We start from the raw sequence: 22,850 nt of genomic DNA, 5'->3' as shown, positions 1-22,850 counted from the left end.
TCTTACTTCGCTGAGGTTACAGATGTGCAGCCCTCCAGACAAATATAGTAAAAAATAGATTTCCTTTGTCTTAGCACTTCCCCAAAGTGCTAATATTTTCTCCAGTCAACATCAACAAATATGAAGAGTTCATATTTAAATCCAGATGCCTGGCTTCTCTTGAAAAGGGGGAAGGCATGGGGGTGCCTGGGCAGCTCAGTGCATTACAGCCTCTGCTTTTGGCTCAGGTCATGATTCCAGGGTCCTGGGATCAAGCCCGGCATCGGGCTCTCTGCTCAGTAGGGAGCCTGCTTCCCCTTCTCTCTGCCTGCCTCTCTGCCTGTGATCTCTCTCCTTGTCAAATAAATAATTTTTTTTTAAAAAGTCTTTAAAAAGACTTTTTTAAAAAAGGGGGAAAACAGGGCCATACAGGGTCCACATTCCCATTTGGCAAAAATCTTTTGGACTTCAGAGAGGGGACCCCTTTTAGACAGGGCACACACTTTGCATTTTGCCACACTCTTCATTACTCACTTGTGCCAAGCCACCCTTCCTGCTAGTGCTCCTGTTACCTGCCCACGCCCATGAATGTCTGAACTCATCCCTAAACAAAACCTTTACGGAGAGATTATGTAAGATTAGGTTCTTAATTTAGAACCACAGAACCCTTAGGTCTACGTACCTGGATTAATGTATTCCAGTAGACTTTATTTCTTTATAATCCTTTGTATTCTCTGTTAATTATTTTTTCAAAGAGTTTTCTGGGAAGGCGTCCACAGGCTCTGCCAGACTGCTAAAAGGGGAGCTCGCACCTCCTCAAAGTAAATCAATGAAAGTATGGGTGTCCTCGTTGCAAAGTAAGAGAAACCTTAGACCCTCTTTCGGCACGTTTCAAGTATTTCTAGAAACAATTTGTCTTTTAAAACTATTTAACGAATCTGGAGGCTCTTATCATTACCATTAGGTACAAGCCATTAGAGTTTGTATCTACCACAATCTCCTTTAACAGATCGTTTGTGGGACCTCACTACAGAATGTGTTCTGAAGATGAGCAAACATTGTAGAGAAAGTCATTGATTTAAAACATGTCCCAGACATGGTGGGCGAGCTAAGCACTACAAGGCTGTGGTCTCTAGGGTATTTGGGCCACATTCTAGCCCAAGCAAGCACTTGGGGGGAGATAGGTTCTTTGTTTCCAACCTGAAAATTCAAGCACTGAGACAGGGCGGAGTCCTAACTTGCATGACTTGCCACGTAAGACGCTAATCCACTGAGAAGGAATATGAGAATGTTTTGCCTTGCATTCCAAGGGATCACCTAGAAATCGTGTTCCCAAGCCATGAAAATTTTATGCTGCCATAGGGCTGCCTGATGTTCAAACCACAGTGTTTTGGGCCACAGACAAAAGATGGATATTCCTTATAATTATGCAGAATGTGTGGCATTACTGGCACCAAAACATATGTGTGGAAGCTGAGCTTCGTTGCACTCCTGAGGGCAGCTTAGGGACATGTGGAACAATAAGTGGAAATTCCTGAAGCATACCGCCTTGGGAAGATGAAAGGCTTGTCTGGGAATTTTTTGCTGCATGGTCTTAGCCTTGAGGATTCAGAATCCTGGCATTAGCTACGTCTCTCTAACCTAACCCCCTAGACTATTACTTCCTGCTAGTAACTTTTTTCTTCTCAGAAACAAGGGCAGCAAAATATTGCTATGTAAGTCTAAAGTATACTTGTCCTGATCCTTATACAAATATGCCCACAAGCTAGTAACTCTTTGCTGGCTTTTCTCTTCCATTTCCTTTTATCCCATGACCCATCCTCACAGTATAACTCCAGACTTCATTCGATACTTCTGGTTTTCTTATTATTTTTCTTAAATGTAAAAAAAGATGATGATCTGTATAGTAAAGGGCCATTTACATACTTCTGCCCCTAAAGTAATGCTCTTGGTAATATTTAGAATTGTTCGCATGGAAGAATCATGACCTTCCTTTTTAGTGCGTCAGACCTTAGCAAGGTTTACAATGAAATAGACCGGCAGTGAGTGTGAGGATAAATTGTGTGGCCTATATATGAATAGACTTCTATTTTTACCAGCTAGGATCCATTCTTACTTTTGCTAGTGACTATATCCATTTTTAGCATATGTGGTTCAGTATATGTGTATATGAGGTTGGAATTTTGACTCTAATGTTGGAGTCAAGGCCAGTTATAGGCTGGGTCCCCCTCAACCAGATTCTCAACCTTGCAGCTTCAAAGAATGTGGATACCTGGGTCCCATTATCAAGCTATTATCAGACTTCCTGGGAGGGGTTCCCAGACATCGAGGCATTATGTTTTTTTCTTCTTTAAGTTGTCCCAGACTCTGTTGTGCATCAGTGTTGAGAACTGGATGCAGACACAGTGATTAGTTCAGGGGAAGGCTTACGGCTAAAGCCATGGTAGTTGGTACAATCCCATACATCAAGCTGGCTACTGGTTCAGGGAAGAGATCTGCCACCTACACACAAGGGCGTGGATTTATGATGCAGTAAGTCAGTCATTTTTTGTTTTAAAATGAGAATGGTAATACAGATGGCTGAATGGTTCTATCAGTCTGGATCCCAGCGTATGTGTGGACCTTTCAAGAAGAGACACCTTTGTTGTCCTGGGACTGCTGGCAGGGAGGCTGTTGTGCCTCTGTAGCTTCCCAGGATCTCCACAGCTGGAAAATGAAGCCAGCCCGGCAAAGAGCATAGCAGAGAGAAACAGTCCTGATGACAGCTAGTATACCTTCAAATTTTTACTTGCATGTACAAACACATATTTTTAATTGCTTAATTAGGTTTAAGCTGGGTTACTTCTAATCACCTTAACTACACATTTGAGTGTTGTTAAATTTAAATGTATCACACAATTTTTTTCTAATTCTACAGAACCCAGCACGATAAATATCAGTATACTTTTTATTTTTATGAGAAGAGGAGTTTGAGGCTCAGAACACTAGATAATGGGCAGCTTAAGAGGGGTTCAAATCTACATACGCCAGGCTCCCTCCCTCAGTTTTGTTCGACTAGAACAGATATAACCTGAGGAGGACTGGGACTGACTCTGGGCAACAGAATGCCCTAGCCTCCCTTCCCAGCCACCCCTCAGGTGCCCCTTCCCATGACAACATGTCACCTTGCTGATGAAATAAAAACCGGGAGATTCCGAATGAGAGCAGAAAAGGGCTCTGCCCCTGGGAGGTGGGGCTCCTGTTCTTTTCCTCCAGAGCGTCTCACTGCCTCCCTTAGACTTGCTTCAGAGGAAAGAGGGAGAGGAGATGTGTTTGAACACTGGCCCTGAGCATCGATGAACAATAGCTTGTATCACTTGTACCGTGTGGCAGAGGGAGCATGCGGATCAGATGTTTTCAGATGTTTGGATGAGACTTTACTAGAGGCTAGGAGGCAATAAAAGTGAAAAGTGGAGTGCCGCAGGTCTGTAACCAGGCTTACTCATCTTCATACCGTTTATTCCCCTTCATTCTCAGCTCTGCTGTCCTCAATGACAGTAAATGCCATCTCTAATCCTAACCACCCCTGCTTAGGGCAGCACTGTGCATATCTATCCTTTGCCATTCTAAGCCCAAGAGAAGGCAGCCTCCCAGAAGCTCTTCTAACTTTTCTGACACCAGAGATGTCTGCCCACCAGGCATGACTCTACGTCCCTCCGTAGCCATGAGCTCAGCAGCATAGGTCTGTCTCAGCTTCACACCATTTCTATAAATAAAAAACACAATAGCCTATTCGTCTAGTCTTTGTTCTCAATCATCTTTTTCTCTATACGTTTTGTTTCTCGTGAGCTAATCCAATTCTGTGGCTTCAGTTCCCACTTTTCTGTTGGTGAGTTGTAAAAATATATTTCTAGTATAATTATCTCTTTTTTTGTCCTAGACGTAAATATCTAGCTACCTATTAAACATCATCTTAATATCTCCCAGGGATGTATTTACAGCTGGACACATGACTTTCCCCTCTCAAAATCAGTCCTTATCCTCTATTCTATATGATACGGAGAGTCACCCCCATCTACCCAGTTGTCTATACCAGAAGTCTGGGAATGATCCTTACTGCCCTTCCCCCTTAACAACTGTATTCAGCTGAGGAGGTTCTCTAAATTTCCTCTTAACATCTCTTAAATATACCTGATGTCATTGCCCTTGTGACCATTGGTATTAATAATATTAATAGATATTAATTAGATATTAGACCTCGGTATTAATATTGTACTGTTGTACTTAACAGGTACTGTTTTATTTGCTGAGTGCTTAAAATGTGCCACAAATGGTCCTAAACATGCATTGCGTATTATATTAATTAAACTTCAGAATAATCTAAGAGTTTGATACTATGATTATCTGTATTTTACTAATGAAGGAAAATGGATTAGTTTGTTTGTAGTGCCAAGTAGTACAGTTTCTATAAAGCAGAGGGTTTTTTTTTTTCCCCAAAAAGCCTCTTTTGTTTTACTTTATTTTTCAGCCCTAGGCAGTTGTACAGGGTTGCTTTAGCTGGAAGTTATCTTCTTGGATATTTACATTTTAAGTACATAATAAGATTTCCATCTCCAAAAACAGAGAAAGAATGTAAGTTTTCTCTCAGAAGGAGTTTAAAGGCATATTTGCTCAAATCTGGAGCATTTACTATTTAAGTTTTAAAATTTAATTAATTAATTAATTAATTTTATAGAGGTAGTGTTCTAATATTTGTCTTTCTGGCTCCTGAGCCCATGCTTTTATCTTAATTTAAAGCCACCATCATTTCTTCCATGCCAGTTAGAATGTCTTCTTGTTTATAGTATTGTTCTGTATTCTTTATTTCAAACTTCCAGCAAAAATTTTTTGAGTTAGATGGGGATGTTTGTCTTAAATTCCTTCAGCCACACCTCTGCCAGTGGCTTTTGGACCTTTTTTTGGTTTGACTCCATAGAACACCCTTGTTTCATTGGTCTCTCTCACACTTCCCCAGCCATCTTTCCTCTCATCACTTCACTCATGTGTCCATGGAACTGAAACCTCAGGTGTGTGTTTATTAACTTGTATCATGTTGAGAGATGACATTCAAATATCAGAAGACTTCATTCTAAAACTGAGAGGGTTTCCCCCTTTATTTAAATGTAATCATTTAAAAACAAGTGACTCATATCTCTAAATGAACACCGTAGGCTGAAGTTTATTGGTGCTTGTACCCTTTCTATGGGCGTGGACTTTCCAATTTATCATATTCCCCAACACTTGCTATTCTTTTCCATTAGTACCACTTCATTCCTCTTATTCAGTCTCATCAGAACTAGGGCAGGATGTTCTCAGGCTCGGCTCATGGCACCATCATTGTCCAAATTCATAAGTATTCAAAGAACGACATATTTAATATAAAAGCATACACTATTTAGAAAGCAATTATGGCTATACATAGCCAGCTTTCTCTCATTGGATAGCACTGCACTTCTGAAGATGTTTTTGAAAGCCGCTCAATATCTGGATCTCAGTTTTCCAACCACATCACTACTTATTCACCCTATGTTCTGGTTACACTGAACTGCTTAGTGTTCTAAAGGATCATGCTTGTTTTGCCTCAGGACGTTTGCACATACTGCTTCTTCTTAAATGGATAGCCTTTCCCCCTGGATTCACTCTATATAGATTATATCTTCACCTGATTGTATCTTAGCATCTATAAGGGCTGGGTTTAGCTCAGTGTGTTTTTTTTTTTTTAATATTTTATTTATTTATTTGACAGAGATCACAAGTAGGCAGAGAAGCAGGCAGAGAGAGAGGGGGAGAAGGAGGCCTGCCGCTGAGCAGTGAGCCCAATGCAGGACTCAATCCTAGGACCCTGAGATCATGACCCTGTAGCTTAGTGGTTCTTAACCTTGGCTGCATATTAGAACTCAAACAGCAATTCAGTAATGTGGAACCAATGCACAGAAATCAGTTGCTTTCCTATAATGTAACTATACATTATATAGTATAATAGAAATTATACTATATCCTAGGGAAATTAGGAAACCAATTCCCTTTACAATAGCATCAAAATCCATAAGCTACATCGGGATAAACCTAACCAAAGAGGTAAAGGATCTGTACTCTAGGGGTGCCTGGGTAGCTCAGTAGTTAAGTGTCTGCCTTTGCTCAGGTCATGATCCCAGAGTCCTGGGATTGAGCCCCACATCAGGCTCCCTGCTCAGCAGGAAGCCTGCTTCTTATTCTCCCATTCCTCTTGCTTGTGGTCCTTTCTCGCCGCCTCTCTCTCTGTCAAATAAATAAATAAATAAATAAATAAATAAATAAAGTCTTTTAAAAGAAGGATCTCTACTCTAGAAACTACAGAACACTTATGAAAGAAGTTGAAGAAGACCAAGAAGATGGAAAAACATTCCATGCTCATGAATTGGAAGAATAAACATTGTTAAAATGTCTATGCTATCCAGAGCAATCTATACTTTCAGTGCCATCCCAATCAAAATACCAGTGGCATTTTTCAAAGAGCTGGAACAAACAATCTTAAAATTTGTATGGAAACAGAAAAGACCCTGAATTGCCAAGGAAATGTTGAAAAATTTGGGGGCATCATGTTGCCCGATTTCAAGCTATATTACAAAGCTGTGATCACCAAGACAACATGATGCTGGCACAAAAGCAGATATATAGATCAATGGAACAGAATTAAGAGCCTAGATATGGACCCTCAACTCTATGGTCAACTAATCTTTGACAAAGCAGGAAAAAATTACTCAAGGGAAAAAAAGTCTCTTCAATAAATGGTTCTGGGAAAATTGGACAACTATATATGGAAGAATGAAATTTGACCATTGTCTTACACCATATGCAAAGATAAACTTGAAATGGCTGAAAGACCTCAGTATGAGACAGGAATTTATCAAAATCCTAGAGAAGAATATAGGCTGTAATCTCTTTGACATTGGCCTCAGCAACTTCTTTTAGGACACATCTCCAAAGGTAGGGGAAACAAAAGCAAAAATGAACTTTTGGAACTTTATCAAGGTAAAAAGCTTCTTCACAGCAAAGGAAACAATTAACAAAATCAAGAGGCAGTCCACGGAATGGCAGAAGATATTTGCAAATTACATTACAGATAAAGGGCCAGTATCCAAGATTTATAAAGAACTTCTCAAACTCAACACTCCAAAACCAAATAATCAAGTCAAAAAATGGGCAGAAGACATCAATAGACACTTCTCCAAAGAAGATATATGAATGGCCAACAAAACATGAAAAAATGTTCAACACCATTAGCCATCAGGGAAATTCAAATCAAAACCACATTGAGATACCACTTACACCAGTTAGAATGGCAAAAATTAACAAAGCAGGAAACAACAAATTTTGGAGAGGATGTGGAGAAAGGGGAACTCTCCTACACTGTTAGTGGGAATGCATGTTGGTGCAGCCACTTTGGAAAACAGTATGGAGGTTCCTCAAAAAGTTAAAAATAGAGCTATCCTATGACCCAGTAATTGCAGTACTGGGTATTTACCCCCAAAGATACAGATGTAGTGAAGAGAAAGGACACATGTACCCCAGTGTTCATAGCAACAAGACCACAATAGTCAAATTCTGGAAGGAGCCAAGATGCCCTTCAACAGATGAATGGATAAAGATGTGGTTCCTATATACAATGGAATATTACTCAGCCACCAGAAAGGATGAATACCCACCATTTGCATTGACATGGATGGTACTGGAGGGGATTATGCTAAGTGAAATAAGTCAAGCAGAGAAAGACAATTATCATATGGTTTCACTTATATGTGGAACATAAGGAATGGCATGGTGGACATGAGGAAAAGCAAAGGAAAAATAAAGGGGGGATAATCAGAGGAGGAGATGAACCATGAGAAGCTATGGACTCCAGGAAACAAACTGATGGTTTCAGAGTAGGGGGGATGAGGGAGATGCAGTAGCCCTGTGTTGGGTATTAAGGAGGGCATGTATTGCATGGAACACTGGGAGTTATATGCAAACAGTGAATCATGGAACACTATACCAAAAACTAATGATGTACTGTATGGTGACTAACATAACATAATTAAAAAAAAAAAAAGAAGAATCTCTTTTAGCACTTAAAATCTATTCTCAACTGCTAGACCAACTAAATTAGAATTTGGGGGAATTTCATTTAGGGAAAATCATTTAATTTCCTGGGCCTTAGTTAGCTTCCTCAACTGATAATAAAGTGAAGTAAAATGAGTTGCTAGGGTTGAGAATTACAGATTTTGTTCCCCCATAGTACTCTCACTTATCCGCTAAACTATTGCATTCGTTTGCAATTTGTATTGATTTCCCCCCTTAGTTCAAGTTTCTCGAGGACAGGGGCTATTTATAGTCTAGAGTGATCAACCATCCTGGTTTCAGCAATGAAAGTCCTGATTCCTGGGAAATCCTTTCAGCTCCTATTGCCTAGTAGGTACTCAAATGTTTGTTGTCATTGAAAAAAATCATAATTGAGAAGACAGGACCAAATTTTCTTATGTTCACTCTGCTTTTGTTGACTACTCTCCCCATGGAAACTTTCAGTCTCTTACTCCTTCTGCTTTATCAGCTTTTAGTCTGTTCATCCTGAAGCTTCTTGGTCATGGTAATTTCTTTATTTTCACTCTTATTGAGCTCTCACCTGTATAACAAGCTATGTATGGGGTGAAAGAATTATATGATTTGCCTTAACTTTTCTAGTGATTAGAACCAATGATCTTTGATTTACAGTCTTTTCTGTGAACCTAGAGAATGTGTGTCTATAGGAATTTTGTTTGCCTGTAGTTGTGGTTCTTGAATATATGTAAATTTACTCTGGGAGACCCACTTGTGATATTGCTTAGCCCTGAGCCCACTGATGCTGTGAATCAGACAGTTGATTATACTGTGGTTTTCTAATAACAATTCTAAGACCACCACAAACCAGTTACCAGAGGGAAATAAACTTTCATCATTACCCACACAGTTTGGGTTTGATTTCTTATGTGTAGTTCTTGGAAGTACCTACTGCCACCTAATTATTTTGTTTTCAAGAATACTAATCTGTCTTCCTAGGGTGCTTTATTCATTTCTATTAAAAAACATACTTGAAAGAATACACAGTATTTTGCTATGTTCTTGGAAAGAGACAGAGAAGTATAAGACAACAATCCAGCCCACAAGGGCCTTGTTATTTTCCCTTCTTCAGAAATTTGTACAAAGTATATGAGAATATGATCTTGTTATTCAGCCTTAAAGATCTCAATCTGGTGTGGGTACATAAGGGTGGGAACATTTTCTTAATGAAAGTTTGTAGAGTATTGGTTTCAGCCACTTTCTGCTGTGAGTAGGTTGTTTAAGCTAGGCAGCTGCCAAAGAATGTGTTTTTATTTAGGAACATGAGAAGTAGTACAAGCCCATCTATATAACATAACATGAAATGAATTGGTGGTAAAACTGAGCAAATATAGAGATCCAAGTGGCAGTCTTAAACAGCTGGCAAGACTTGATTTGTATAGACATATGGTATTATTATATGAAATGGCATTTTAAGAAATCAAGTCCTGCTCATCATTCTTTCTCAGGAGAGGATCTCAAGGGAACTATGTACACAGGTAACATTTAGGGGAAGGCAACCAGTGTCCCACATTATCTGCTGCATTACTGCTTAAAGTGCAGCTCTAGCTAAGCTGGATTGTGTCAAAAATCAACCTAGAACTGAGGTTTAGATGTGCTTGTGACCAGAAAGTGAGAGAAAGATGTATCATTGCTTACCTTGAGGCAGGCCCTGGTCTTTTTATCATATTAGGAGCATAGAAGAAGATATAGTAGAAGAGAGAAAAACATACATGTGTGGATATACTTTTGCCCATCAAGAAATTTGTCTTTTCGGATTAAGAGTATACATCACAATGAATGTTGAGTAGTATATAGAATTGTTGAATCACTGTATTATATAACGAACGCTCTATGTTAAATATACTGGAATTAAAAAAAAAAAAAAAAGAAAGAAATGTGTCCTCATCAGAGCGTTCAACTTTCACCTCTCCAATTAGTAGCCCTTCTCTTGGGAGGTAGAGGGCAGTAGGGAGAAGAGGTCTGAGAACTGCTCCATTGTTTGAACTGAGGTTGGAGCTGTAACAGGAGAGAGAGGGATAGAATCAAGCCATTTGAGAAGGTGGGACTGAAGTCAAGTTCAGGAAGGTGAGTTGGGAAATGCAAATTCATCCTGGTGGGTGGAAAGTTTAGCACCTGGATGTCCACCAGTGAGAGCAGGATAAAAGGTAAAACTGGGGAATGAAGTGTTAGAAGCTAAGATGAAACCCAGGAGCAATGCCAGATTAGGACCTTGGTCCAAGGTTCCGGGTAAAAAGGGTCTGCGTTACAATCTAGGAAGCCAGCAGCATGGACAGATCTCAGTGTCTTTTCTAATTTTCTACCCAGTATATGAGCAGGCTTCAAATTTTGGTGGGTGGACTTGAGCCTAGTGAAGGTAGTGAGAAAATACACCTGGCTGGAGAAGAGAAGGCAGAAGCATGAGCCAGCAATTAATGTCATGTGGGACGAAATTTCTTGCACTCTGCTGCTCCGTGGTCTAGTGTTTTCTACATGGGTGTTAAGGAAATGTGGTACTCAGAAAAAAACACTGGAAGATGCCAGGGGACAATTCCTGTTCAGATTTACTCAGGTAGAACGGTCAAGGAGAAAGAGCATCAGGGTGTATGAGAAGTCTCAAAACTCGCAGTCATACTCTGCCCGATGTGGTTAGCACCTCCTAGAAAACTGGCCTTCGGCACCTTTGGGTTGGTACTGGTCTCCTCAGTGAACCACTTATTAACCTCATTTCCTGGACTGTTTATAGTTTCTTGACTACCTGACCTTGCTTATGTCTCCATCTGCCTTGTAACCAGTACCTTTCTTTGTCTCTGATCCTTTGTCTCCTCAGATCGTGGGTAAATGGGTATCTGGTAAATCTGGGTAAATGTATCACTTCATTTCTAGGACCCTTCCTGTCTTTATCAGAGCCCCATGAAAAAGATCCCAGCACCTTGCTTGACACCTAATAGTTTACTTATAAATGGAAATAGTTTTTATTCTCTGCCTTAACAATAGATCTCACAATCTCATTGGAGTTCTAGACCCAAAAGCTAGATAATTGTAATAATTTTGGTAGTATATAATTGAAGAATATACAGTTGCATTGTATGGCATGATCAAGTCTTGCCCGGAGTAGGGTTGAGGTTTGTAGTTAAGGAAATTTTCAAGAGGAAACTATACTTTGGGTCTTGAAGGCTAAACAATAGTTTCCCAGGTAGTCCATAGATGAAGGGCACTACAGACAGGAGAAAAAAAGCATATGAAAAGATAAGAAGAATAAAAGAACAGTTCATTTAAACAGTCATCAGTAATCTCATTCAGTGGGAGTTGTAGCTGGAGAGGATAGAAGGGCCCACACCACAGAAGGCTTCAGGAACATGGATAAAGTGTTTGGGCTTATTTTCCAAGGCAACGGAGAGCATTGATGGATCCTGAGGGATGCCAGCGTGTGACAAAGGTTTGTGTCACTGAATAATCACTCTGGCAGCAGCTTCTATTACATGTTTGGCAGAGGCAAGAGACTAGTTAGGAATGACTAGTGAGGAGAAATTCCCTTCAGGAAAGATTATATTCATAGGGTTGGATGGGATCATTCATCATTAGTTCATAGAACAAAAAACGAAACCAGAAAGAAAGCAACTTTGGGGAACACTGACATTTCAGTGGCTGAGAACTAGCAAAGGGGAATGAGAAGTCATGGTCCCTGAGCATCATAGTGCCCCGGGGGTACTAGAGTACCAGGAAGAGTGTGGTTGACATGGTAAAATGTAGTTATGAAATGTAGAGTTCCCAGGACTTAAAGAATAAACCAATCATGTGAAATTTGATGGAACCCTGGAAAATATATATATTTTTAAAGATTTTATTTGTTTATTTGACAGACGGAGATCACAAGTAGGCAGAGAGGCAGGCAGAGAGAGAGAGAGAGGAGGAAGCAGGCTCCCCGCTGAGCAGAGAGCCCCATGCGGGGCTTGATCCCAGGACCCTGGGATCATGAGCCAAAGGCAGAGGCTTAACCCACTGAGCTACCCACATGCCCCTGGAAAATATTTTTATTGATAAACTCAGATGTATTAAAACAAAATGCTTCACAACTCTTCAGGAATGAGGGCAACTTGTGGGAAAAAATTCTTTCTATTCTCAACCCCCACTTCAATTCTTACCTTTCAAAAAAACTTTCTGGGACTAGGGTTCCCATATTTCTCTGTCATCTCTGAACTTTGACCATACTGAACATTCTATAAACTGCACATGTAATTGTTTCAGGCAAGAACCTTATAGTTCATATCCCATGGTCCTTTCTATCTCTAATGAAACTGAAGGTGAATTTGGGTACACAGTAAAAGGTTTAAGTACTCACAGGATAACTATCGGAAAGACCTCAATTTTGAATTCTACATCACTTGGTCAAGTTCTTTAGCTGCTCTAAGATTACTTGTTCCTGTATGTACAAGGGGAATACTAACACCTAGTACATAGAGTTACTGTGGGGACTAAATGAGAGACAATAAAGTACTCAGGACAGTATCTAATACCAAAGAAGTGTTTAATAAATGCTGTTATTTTGATGCTATGATTGCTGTCTTCTATTTCCCAGGAGAACATAAACTCCAGAAAAGCAGGGTTGTTAGTTACTGTACCTCAAGTACATGGCCCCTTGTATGTGTTTCATTCAAGGTAGATGCCCTCCTATGCCTAGGTCCTACGCCTAGGTTTGAGTCCTGCTCCTTGGAGGTAAAAGAAAGGTAAGAAGATGGAAAATAATCAGTGTTGCCCACAGTCTTCCGAAACAATTAAGTTAGAGAAATTCTAGGCATCTTACAGAACAAGGGTGCCCTCCCAATTCGCCAGGATGGTACTTCAAGTCTTCCTTCCAGCTGTCACGGATACCAGTTGCTAGACAGATGTCCTTGAACATCCGCAGGTGCTCAGTGTATGAGTGTGCACGTGTTTCTGTCTCTCTCCCACTTCTCTTTCCTTCCCTGTCTACCCAGTTAAAAAACAGAAACAGAAATGAAAACAAATCCGAAAGGGAATGGGAAGAGGTGCCAAATAAGCGAATTAGCATTTTAAGCTCATTGTATTGTTCTGTTTGGCTCTGGAGGCCTGTGAGCCAGCACTTACATCCGTGACTGGGTCAGAGAACATTCTGAGGACTGTTTGTATCCGGTGGGTTCATGATCATTCTCATGTAGCTTATTGTGTGTAAACTGGGGGCATTTCTGGAGGATGGCACTGGGCAGACAGGAGGCTCATTATTGCTCTGGTACAATTTGTGTGGCCAAGCCACTCCTATCTCTGAGGCTGCATTATGTGAGGCGGGTGTGCCAACCCTGGACTGTGGCTGTTTGCGCTGGTCTGCACAGACAAGGGCTCCTTGGTTTTGTCTGGAGCCAGGGATTAGCGAAGTGTGCTTTTCCTCTGCTCAAACAGATCCCCATTTTCATGGGGCCTTACTGTTTGTTCTTAACACACTTAGCCACTTGAAACTGGTGAGCTAATGAAGCCCTCCCAGAAGTAGCTGGGCTATCTTTAAGGAGTAAATTAACCCTTTCTGAGCATGGGGACTGTACATGATCCATTTTTGAAATGACTTAAACCATTACAGCCTGAAAAGTGATATAATCTCACAGGCCTGGTCTGACGTTTACTTATATAATTATGTCACTAAAGTTCAAGGATTACTTCTTTTCTTCCCCCACCCTGAAAATATAGTTTTGAATATAGTTAGGTAATAACTCTAGTATTAAAAATATTAAAGGATGGAAGTGATCCAGAGAAAGTCCTTCATACTGACCCAGTTCAAGACAGGGAAACCAGAGACCACTGTTGCAGTCTCTTTCTCTTCCTAATTAGTGGGTCTCAGAGTCCCCATAATTACAGTAAGAGGAAGCAAAGAAATGGCATATGTTGCATATATTTGAGTTTATACTTGCACACTTGCCTCTAGTTCCTGTGATTCTTCATCGCCACAAAAATCAGACCCTTCCTTTATCACTTCTCCTTTTCCTTCCCTTCCTCTAGTACACAGTGTGTGTCCTCTCTGGCTTGTTATTCCCAGTGATAGCTTCATGGCCAGCCTTTACCAGTGCATCCTTAGGAACTCCTCTTCCTTAGGGAATAAAAATCCACACTTCCAAAATGTTCACAAAATATTCTCGCAACTCGTTCGTCTTTCTTAAAAGCTTGCGCTCTTGGGGCGCCTGGGTGGCTCAGTGGGTTAAAGCCTCTGCCTTAGGCTCAGGTCGTGATCCCAGGATCCCGGGATTGAGCCCCGTGTCCGACTCTCTGCTTGGTGGAGGGCCTGCTTCCTTCTCTCTCTCTCTGCCTGCCTCTCTGCCTGCTTGTGAACTCTCTCTGTCAAGTAAATTAATAAAATCTTTTAAAAAAATAAAAGCTTGCTCTCTCAGGCAAGGGAATTACCCCCCCCCCCCCGGCCACTCCTCTCACATGGCTCATTGTCCTCCCTTTGCCCTTGGTAATTCACATACAAAACACATCATACTTGTATTGCCATGCTTACCATCCGTCGGCTTCAATACTGTCGGAGGCAGGCCCCTGGCCAGGGCGGCCTCCGCCATTAAAAGATGGCGCCTGGCTAGTTGCCAGGTTAGGATTGCCTCGTGAGACTAAGCGGAACGCCCAAAGAGGAAGTAAACAGCATTGGTTGCTAGCGAAGTTGTTCGTTTAGGTGTGCAGCCTGATTCGCTCCCTCCTGTACCCTGCTCGCTGATTGGTCATGTAAGCGTATATAAGTGGGTAGACTTGCGGAAATAAAGAGAGAGAAGATGCATCCGAACCAGGGGTTCTTGTCGTCCTTGCGGGCCGACGGCGGTAAATGGTGCCGAAACCCGGGAAATAGATAAAGGAATCTTGTAAGGTAATCCGCAGGAGGGCGGGGAGTGGAGGTCCGCAGGTAAGCAGGGACATTAGCCACGTTCAAAAGTGGGAATTCCGCGGTAAAGCGGGGAGTAAAAATAGAAAAACCTTGCAAGGGAGAATTCCGCAGGTAAGCAGGGTAAAACCACGACAAAGGTGGTGGGAAACTTGTACAAGTCCGCAATAAGAAGCGGGGCGGCCTTAGAGCCGGGATTTAATGAGTCCGCAATAAGAAGCGGGGCGGCCTTGAGCCGGGATTAACTTGTACAAGTCCGCAATAAGAAGCGGGGTGGCCTTAGAGCCGGGATTTTACAAGTCTGTAGCGTGATCTTACTACCTGCACCGTCCTTGGGGGTTAATCCTAAGGGTTTGTTACCTAATCATATATGGCATATGGATGTCACACATGTCAGAATTAGCTGGATGTGATTATGCGTATCCCTACCCATGTTCCTATCCCAGTTTCCATTCCAGAGGACAATTTACCGGTGGTGCTATCCAGAAAGAAGAGAGATTTGGGTATCGCAGCCGCCATTGTGACAGCATTGGCTATATCTACAGCAGCTGCCACGGCAGCAGCAGTCTCGCTTGCTGCAACTATACCCACTGCGGAAGCTGTGAACAGCCTTGCAGAAGGAACGGCGGCTGCCCTTCAAACACAGACTCAGATCAATGCACATCTGCAAGCAGGAATCCTGATAGTCAACCAGAGAGTGGATTTGGTTCAAGAACAAGTGGACATATGGGGGGCCCTATTGGGACTGGGATGTATAGTACCCTTCCTGGCAATTTGTGTAACTCCCATAGCCTATACTAATATGAGTGACTTACAGAATGTCTCCCAACAGCTCTCCCAATACTTGCGAGGGAATTAGTCCGCAGAATTCCAAAACTATAACTAGCACCTGGTACTAGGAATAACAAGGATAAATAACTAGCACCTGGTACTAGGAATAACAAGGATAAATAACTAGCACCTGGTACTAGGAATAACAAGGATAAATAACACCAGAGTTGAGCTTGCAACCCTCCCAGAGATAATCAAAACATTGCAAGATGTGTTAACCTTTACGAAACAATGGGCTAGCATAATTGGTCTGATGATAATCCTCGTAGTGGGCTTGATTCTGCTAGTAAGGAAACTGCAAATTTGGAGGCGACAGCAACCTAGGCAACAGCAAGCCATGGTGCAGGCCTTGTTAGCCATCGAGGCTGGAACATCCCCCCAGGTGTGGCTAAGTATGCTGGATCGGTAGTCAACGACGGGTAAGATTGGTGGGGGAAATATACCAACCTAAGACAGGACGCAGATCATTGATATCTGCCGTCTGATGACGGGTAAGGATATTCCCCGCCACTGACAACCTAAGACAGGCACGATCCCTGCCATAAAAGAAAAAAGGGGGAGATGTCGGAGGCAGGCCCCTGGCCAGGGCGGCCTCCGCCATTAAAAGATGGCGCCTGGCTAGTTGCCAGGTTAGGATTGCCTCGTGAGACTAAGCGGAACGCCCAAAGAGGAAGTAAACAGCATTGGTTGCTAGCGAAGTTGTTCGTTTAGGTGTGCAGCCTGATTCGCTCCCTCCTGTACCCTGCTCGCTGATTGGTCATGTAAGCGTATATAAGTGGGTAGACTTGCGGAAATAAAGAGAGAGAAGATGCATCCGAACCAGGGGTTCTTGTCGTCCTTGCGGGCCGACGGCGGTACAATACTGCCTCTCCCTTTGCTTGTGCTGCTTCCAGGGTCAGTTGTCTTCACATGGTCATGTATTTTTGCAGAATTTCCCAGGTGAGATATTTTAACAGAAGTTAATTAAGAACGCTGGCTCTTCCCAACTCAGCTTCCCTCGGGCCCTTCCTCTTCTGTCTGGTGGCATTGGCATGACTGCAGATATTTTGGGGATCTGGCTAAGATAAGGTTGCCACAAACGGCTGACACTGACAGAGATCAAATAACACTAATCGGACAGTAATGTAACAAGAGCGTTATCAAGAAACTAGGTAATTAATGTCAGCAGTTCTCAAGTCATATTTAAATTTTCTGCACAAGAAAACTTGAAATGCCCTGAAATCTTACAGCTATCAAGAATCTCAAAAGAGGCTTTCTCAGTTTGACAGTTTGAATGACATGTGATCTTACTAACTAGTTACATAGCTAAAATAAAAATTTCTAATCTATCAAGTAATAAAATACAAACTTAAATACACAACGGTGACTTTAGTCTGATTCTCCCCACAGCTGGAGCCTGAGTCAGAGAGCTTCTGTGCAACTTTGTAATTAAGGAATGCAAGCCCAGAGGGCCGGGGGAGGGACTGTTAGGGAGAGACAGTGGGGGCGAGAGATGCCTATAAGGGGGCTGGCTCTCTCCAAGGGTGTCACATGGCTCTGGCATGGGGGCCGTGCTCCCCAAGAAGGTATGGACTGCACCTGCAGACCATTTTTCAGTTGGGAGAAATGAGGAAAGTTGCATGCACTAGTTTTTTCTGTCACAGGTCAAAGACACACCCTTTGGGTTCTCCTCTGAGCTGACATGTGGGAGTCTGGGCATTAACAGAATCACAGAGCAGGTGTCAACAGAGAAACACCAGGGTGAGAAAAAGAGAAGCTGTCAAATTGCACCACATGAAGTCAGACAGCCCCCGCAGAGCTCTGAGAGACGGGCGAGGCCGAGAACACTTGAAATGATATATTAGAAATGTCTGATGTGCAAGAGGAAAGCCAAATTTATCTTCCTCCTCTTGATAGCAACTATCAGATGCTAAAAGTCGTCAGATGAAGAAGTGTTCAAAGAACATCCTAGCCTAAAATTATAAGGGGGAAAAAGAAGTATAGAGATATATCAGGCAGCTAATTAATACAAATAGTGTATTATTTTTTATGGCTATTTAGTTGTGGAGTTTGTCAGCTTTTTAGAATTTATAATTTAGCATGATTTCTCAGTGTAAATAAATACTCAACTTTGTAACTAAATTTATGTTGTAAATTTATCTTTTTTGGGCTCATAAAACTGACTGCCCAGGGGCGCCTGGATCGCTCAGTTGGTTAGGCATCCAATTTTTGATTCTGGCATGGGTCAAAGTCTCAGGGTTGTGGGATCAAGCCCTGCACTGGGCTCTGCACTGGTCATGGAAGCTGCTTGGGATTCTCTCTCTCTTCCCTCCGCCCCTCTTTTCTCTCTTTCTCTCTCCCTCTCTAAAAACAACAACAACAAAAATCCCTGACTGCCCAAGGGACATGTGTATCCTATCTTAAAACTAATAAGAAAATAAACAAACTCTTCTTTCCTTCATCCCTGTCGCCATTTGGCCCCAAGCCTTTTTCTCTTCTCTTCACTAATAAGGCTTTTTGGGCGTTGGTTCATGTTTCCTGCCTCTCCTCCCTCAGGACCATTCCTTAAACTTCACTCCCCTGCCCCGGGGTCCTATGCCCCCTATTCCCCAGCAGTGCTACTTCTGGGGAATAGGTCTTCAGTGGCTCTTCTGTTATCCAATTTAAAGGACATTTCTTTTTGTGTTTGTTTGTCTTTTTTGGTTTTGTTTTTTTGTCTTATTTTTTATTAATTACTTTTATTAACATATAATGTATTATTTACCTCAGCGGTACAGGTCTGTGAATCGTCAGGCTTACACATTTCACAGCACTCACCATAGCACATACCTCCCCAATACCCAACCACCCTCTCCACACCCCCCTCCCCCCAGCAACCCTCAGTTTGTTTTGGGAGATTAAGAGTCTCTTATGGTTTGCCTCCCTCCTGATCCATCTTGTTTCATTTTTTTCCTTCCCTAACCCCCAACCCCTCACTCTGCCTCTCAAATTCCTTATATCAAGGAGGTCATATGATAATTGTCTTTCTCTGATCGACTTATTTCGCTCAGCATAATACCCTCTAGTTCCATCCAGGTTGCAAATGGCAAGATTTCATTTCTCTTGATGGCTGCATAGTGTGTGTGTGTGTGTGTGTGTGTGTGTGTACACATATATCTCCCATCTTCTCTATCCATTCATCTATTAATGGACATCTAGGCTTTTTCCATAGTTTGGCTATTGTGGACATTGCTGCTATAAACATTCGGGTACACATGTCCCCTTCGAATCACTACATTTGTTTCTTTAGGGTAAATATAAATACCCAGTAGTGCTATTGCTGGGTTGTAGGGTAGCTCTATTTTCAACTTTTTTGAGGAAACTCCATCCTGTTTTCCAAAGTGGCTGCACCAGTTTGCATTCCCACCAGCAATGTAGGAGGTTTCCTACAACTTTTCATTTTATTTTTTAAGATTTTATTTATTTCAAAGGACATTTCTGTTCTTTGTCATGCATACTGTTTCTATGGAATTGCCACAGACTTCGGCCTTGGCTTCTTTATGCCCTTTTCTCTTAATTCTCTTCCTGTGCATCTGGCAGTTTCTTCACTCTTGGAATTTTGGTGTTAACCAGGCCTTCAGCCTTCTTATGCTGACCTGCCCGGTCTCTTCGGGCAGAAACCAGGATGTTGGCGGGCTCCTGTTACATCCACTTACATCCAGTCAGTCACCTTTGGCCCTGTGACATGTTCTAGGAAGAAAGTGCTCTGTGCTAAAGCCACAGGTCAGGGAACTGATTTGTTTTTTGACTGTGTGTAATGTGCCTTTATATGTGATGGAACTGTACTTTCTTTCTCTACTGCAACTACCTGGATATTGGCAGGAGCTCCCTAACTGTTATTCTTTCCACCAGTCTTGTGTGTCTTCCACATAACCCCCAGAGTGATTGCTTAAAAAACAAATCTCATCACCTTGCTTCCATTAGAAAAAAATGTAATGACTTCTCTAATATTAAGGATAATATTAAGGTTGCTTTAAAAGTCTCCATCAAAAATGCATAAGTTGTATAGTTTTATAAACAATGTAAAATGTGAAAAAAGTTTCAAAGATGTGTAAAAAGATGTATAATCCTCTTTCTTGGATTTTTACCCAAAAGTATTACATAAAAAATATATGCCTATAACCTGTTAGTCATGTCTAACAATGTATAATGGACATGTCTCTAGGTTAATGGATACGGGTCTAATTCATAGCTACATTATATTCCATAGTTCTGTTATACCGTAATTCATCTAATGGTCTCCATATTGATGACTATTCCGTTCATTTCCATTAAGATGTGTAGTTGCTAGGCTGATTGCCAGGATTCAATGTTCTTATGTTCCTACTGTCCTGATGTCTTCATTCTAGATATTTCTACCACCTTCTCTGAGTCAGAAAATATCAGATTATTTTAAAACAGAGAAAGAGAGAGGGCTCAGTCAGTTAAGCATCTGCCTTCAGCTCAGTTCATGACCTAGTGGGGAGCCTGCTTCTCGCTCTCCCTCTGCCCCTCCACCTGACTCCTGGTCTGCCTTTCTCTCCCAAATAAATAAATAAAATCTTTTAAAAATGCTATAAAAATAGAGAAAGAGAAAAGGAGAAGGTGGGGAGGAGAGAAAGGAGGAGAGAAACAGTGAGGGAAGAAGACAGGGAGGAAGAGCAGAACCCTACAAAACCTTTCTTCATTACGTAGCGTTTTTTCCTTTGTAACTGTTAACCTGGAAAAGTACTGCAGGATCACCTTGCCTTCCATTTCCTTTCTCCACACAAGTGGCCCTTTCATTTTCATGAAAAAGGCTAGTCATAAGAGTCTTAAGTCAGTGATTAAGGAATGCAGCACAGGATTGGCTCTTTCATTTCCTTTCTTTGAGTTTTATTGTTGGTGCTTTCTCTAAATTCCAAACACTTTCTCTTATCCTTCTGGGATTACTGGTGCTTAGTCCTCACTCTTTGGAATGAGAACTTTTAAGTGCTTCTATCTTTAGCAATTTTGGGCTTAGAATAAGTTCTGAACTGCGCACAAAATTACTTTTGATCCTTAATATTCATGACATCACACTGCCACCACTTCCACTGCCAGCCCCTAGGCATTTATAAGAAATAATTAAGCTTTTGTTATTGGCTTTTACTCCTATGAAGTATCTTTACTGTGGGGGTATCATTTGGATAATGCTACAATTTATCAAGTGGCATGACTTAACCAGGATTAGAATCTCGGCTTTAGTTTTAAAATAAAACCAGGGGGCAGGGGGGTAGGTGAGAAACACCACCTACCCCCCACACTCCCAGCTGAATAGATTATTAGCGTCTATCTCAAATCCTAGAGTTCCTCTATCTTATCCAAAGGCAACAAACAATTCGTCTGTGGGCCCAAGCATCTAGAACTGAAAAGGAACGCTTGTTTTCTGCTTAGCAACTTAAATTGAATACAGTGCTTTAATGTGATTTTGAGAAATGAATATTTTTGAGGTTGACCAAACTAAAAGCTCCCTGTTTTTGCAGAAGATAAGGGAAAGCTATCTATGCTTTTCTAAAGGGGCAGTCACAGCTCACAAATTAAGGTGTGTTGATCATCCAGCAGGGGGCACCTTTTTCTAATTTGCATAGAGTGGGGAAAGATCTAGCACCAGCTTCAGTTAGCTGCAGGCTGGGCGCCAAGGCTGGGGGTCTTCCCATGAGCTGGTCAGCCTGTGTTCAGCCTTCTTGATATTTTTGTAAATATCTTCTTTCTTGTGTACTAGAAATTAGAGAGATTAATGAGACAGTTCAGTTATTACTTCATATAGAAACTCAATTCACAGAATTTTTAAAGACTGACCACGGTTTTAGGGGGAATAGCTGCCTGACCTTAGCATAAACAGGTGAGTCCCTAAGCCAGCAGAACATGGAGGCTCCAACAGAGTGGCTCTCTATGTCTAACCTCAGCACCTGATCCCCAACTTTCTGAATAATTGCTACCATGTAAATCCGGATAAAATGGCTGACAGAGAAATAAAAATCTGTATCTTCAAGTATCGAACATTGTCTTCTCTGTGATAAACAGTTCTCTTTCTCACCAGTAGTGACAGTGTGACTTTCTAGCCATTTCAACCAAGAGATTAGATCAGGAGCAGAGGCGGAGACTCAAGAGTGACCAACCAGCCTCTCCCTCATGGGTCAGGCACTGGTAGGGAAGCCATTTGCCTTGCAGCTGGCCCGGAGTTCAGGGGCAAGAGGAATGGCAGGAAATGTGTGACATCGTGCTCAGGGCCCCTCAAAGTCTGGTGGTGTTCACAAACCCTGAAGCTAGGGATGGTGTTGATGTGGGAATAAAGAGTCCATTCTGTTTCTGTACAGAACATGTTTTCTTAAAAACCATCTTTCAGTCCTTCAGAAAGTGACCATTCTTTTGTGGTTACATCAGACTTGCCTTACCAATATATGATTTTTGATCTTTAAAAATAATCACCCCTCTAAAGACCTTAAGGTTTGGGCTCTGTCCTCCAATCTCTCTCTCCCCTCTCTCTTTCTCTCTTCCTCCCTTTCACCCTTGCTTCTGTTTCTTTCCTATCTGTTTCCTTTCCTTCTGTATCTCCTTCCTTTGCTGTTTCTTTCCTATCCCCCTTTGGCACCCTTTGGCCTGATATTTATTTTGTTTTTATTTCTTGATCCTTCTTTTTGTCCTCTTGCTTCTTTTCTAGTCTAAGTTAGATTAGGTAATACAAATATTTATTAGCATTTGCAGTATTTCTTCCCCAAATAATAGAATTAGAGAGTTGTAATCCTGTTCTTAATTTATTAAATATCCTGTTTCGTAAACTTGGAGAAGAGTATAGATAATTCTGGTGATTTGTAAGTGACTCAAACTAGTTAATATTTTCATCATTTTTGAAGTGTTTACCATATTTTAGCTGGGTGAATGCGCGTGTATGAAAATGTGTATGTGGCTTATTTTCTGACCCAGAATAATAAATGAATCAGACTTTACCCAGGCCCCTGTACATTTTGGAGGTGTGTGTGGGAGGATGGCTTGGGTTTTATGGTTGTGATTTGTGGAAAGAGTATTTTAAAGC

At 41.6% G+C, this 22,850-nt stretch overlaps 1 protein-coding gene and 1 long non-coding RNA gene across 2 annotated transcripts in view; one reads left to right on the top strand and one right to left on the bottom strand.

Moving 5' to 3' along the window:
- The window catches only part of SLC26A7 (solute carrier family 26 member 7), a 115,012-nt gene that overhangs the window by 4,676 nt on the left and 87,486 nt on the right, over window positions 1–22,850 (top strand). The gene's annotated exons all lie outside the window — the stretch shown is intronic.
- On the bottom strand, window positions 12,601–16,825 carry LOC309859002. Its single transcript, XR_014308485.1, has 3 exons — window positions 16,658–16,825; window positions 12,896–13,059; window positions 12,601–12,800 (listed from the first exon to the last, which is right to left on the bottom strand). It is a non-coding gene; the product is annotated as an uncharacterized lncRNA (long non-coding RNA).

Source organism: Mustela nivalis (genome assembly GCF_964662115.1).
Source record: "Mustela nivalis genome assembly, chromosome: 2".
NCBI classification, from domain to species: Eukaryota; Metazoa; Chordata; class Mammalia; order Carnivora; family Mustelidae; genus Mustela; species Mustela nivalis.
This window is presented reverse-complemented; position numbering and strand designations above follow the sequence as displayed.